Here is a 1,660-nt window from a genome sequence, read left to right as displayed (position 1 = left end):
ACTCTAGCATTGCTGAAAAGAGAAAGAGCAACGAACGTTGAAGGAGAGGAGCGAGATGCGATTCATCCATCAACTATTTTCGAACGAGAGATAAAGTTTCCAAGAGCAGATGATGATAACAACGATCGAAAAAAAAAAAGAAGATGAAACAACCAAACAACATTCGAATGTTCGTTCCTCTCCTTCAACGTTCGTTGCTCTTTCTCTTTTCAGCAATGCTAGAGAGAGAGAGAACAACATCCCCGCATTCGCTTTCTGTTTGTTTTCTTCGCATTCGAGCGTTTACGTAAAAGCGCGGCTCCTCCATTCACGGCAACGATGAATTTCCCTTTGCTATCTATCTATCATTCTGCGGTTTAGATAACGAAACAACATATTACAACGAAAAAAAAAATAAAAACGCACACACACATACATGTACACGTTGCGATTTTCAAGTGTCAATGTCAATGATGTTTTCAATCCAACATTCTCTCTTGTTTAGAATTTGTTGCATTTTCGGGTTGCGAAGAGTTCTTTTCTTTCTGTTGACGTGGTCGTCATCGTCGGCAGCGGCAGCGGCAATTGTGTGATAACACTTGTAGAGGCAAAGGAAATAGACGATAATGCGGCTTTATCTGTGCGTTCGCGCCACAGATTATTATGGCCAGTCACCACTACTCGACGTTAAACGCACGCTTGTCGGTAGGTCGTGATGGAGCGGTGTGTTGCGGAGTGGCGAGGAGGAAACTCCCCGCACACCGACCGACAACACGCCACATATTCCATGCCACGCCGCAATTCGATTTCTCTTCGCTCAATTTGACGAAGACGAAAATCCTATTCGAACAACAAAGACAAAAAAAACAAAAAAAAACAATGAATACAAAACAATAAAAAAGGCAAATAATAACTGGTGTCCCATGTCTAGCCTCACTAGACTAGACCAGGATAAGACAGTTTTAGAACAATCGATCATTGCCATATTCGCGCATTGAAATTACGATTAGAGGCGACGATGATGATGATGATGATAACGGATGTAATATAGAGTGAGAGATAAATAGCAACCGATGTCCCCTAGATCTTTGATAGTGCGGTGGATACGTCGTTGGTGTGTGAAGTGGGTGAAAAGTGTCAAAGAATGTAATAGATAAGGGGAAAAAACACGTGACGATCAGATGACACAACGAGTCGGAAACAAACACGCACGCACACACACACACACACACAAAACAAATTCTGAAATATTGTTTCTATTTCATTGCCTTCTCGATGCTGCGATTAGTTCTGCTGGGGATCCATCCGGGAGAACGCCGCATCCTGCTGCTATGTTATGTCAATGACTAAAAATACTTTAATTTCGGGACTCCGCGACGCCGACGCCGCCGTCGTCGCCGCCGCCGTAGATTTATTTTTGGGAAACGGCGCCATCGCGCGCGCGAAAATTCCGAAACCGCACGCTTGCTTCTTTCTTTTCTTTTTCGTTGCGTTCTTCTTTGCGCACGTTTCGCGATATTTGGGTCGGGGAAAATCCTCGTGCGTACAAAATTATAAATACATACACACACACACACAAATGGGACTGTGAAAACCACGTGGATTCGTCAATTATTTGCGTTTTTCAACGAAATGCACATGCAAAAAAGAAGTTCACGACCGATGAACGTAACAACTTGTG

General features: G+C 43.3%; 1 protein-coding gene across 1 annotated transcript in view; it reads left to right on the top strand.

Moving 5' to 3' along the window:
- The window catches only part of LOC108556785 (transcription factor HIVEP3-like), a 10,915-nt gene that overhangs the window by 2,244 nt on the left and 7,011 nt on the right, over positions 1–1,660 (top strand). The gene's annotated exons all lie outside the window — the stretch shown is intronic.

This window comes from Nicrophorus vespilloides, unplaced genomic scaffold (genome assembly GCF_001412225.1).
Source record: "Nicrophorus vespilloides isolate i.1.1-1 unplaced genomic scaffold, Nicve_v1.0, whole genome shotgun sequence".
NCBI lineage: Eukaryota > Metazoa > Arthropoda > Insecta > Coleoptera > Silphidae > Nicrophorus > Nicrophorus vespilloides.
The sequence above is the reverse complement of the archived record's forward strand: the minus strand, read 5'-3'. Positions and strand labels throughout refer to the sequence as shown.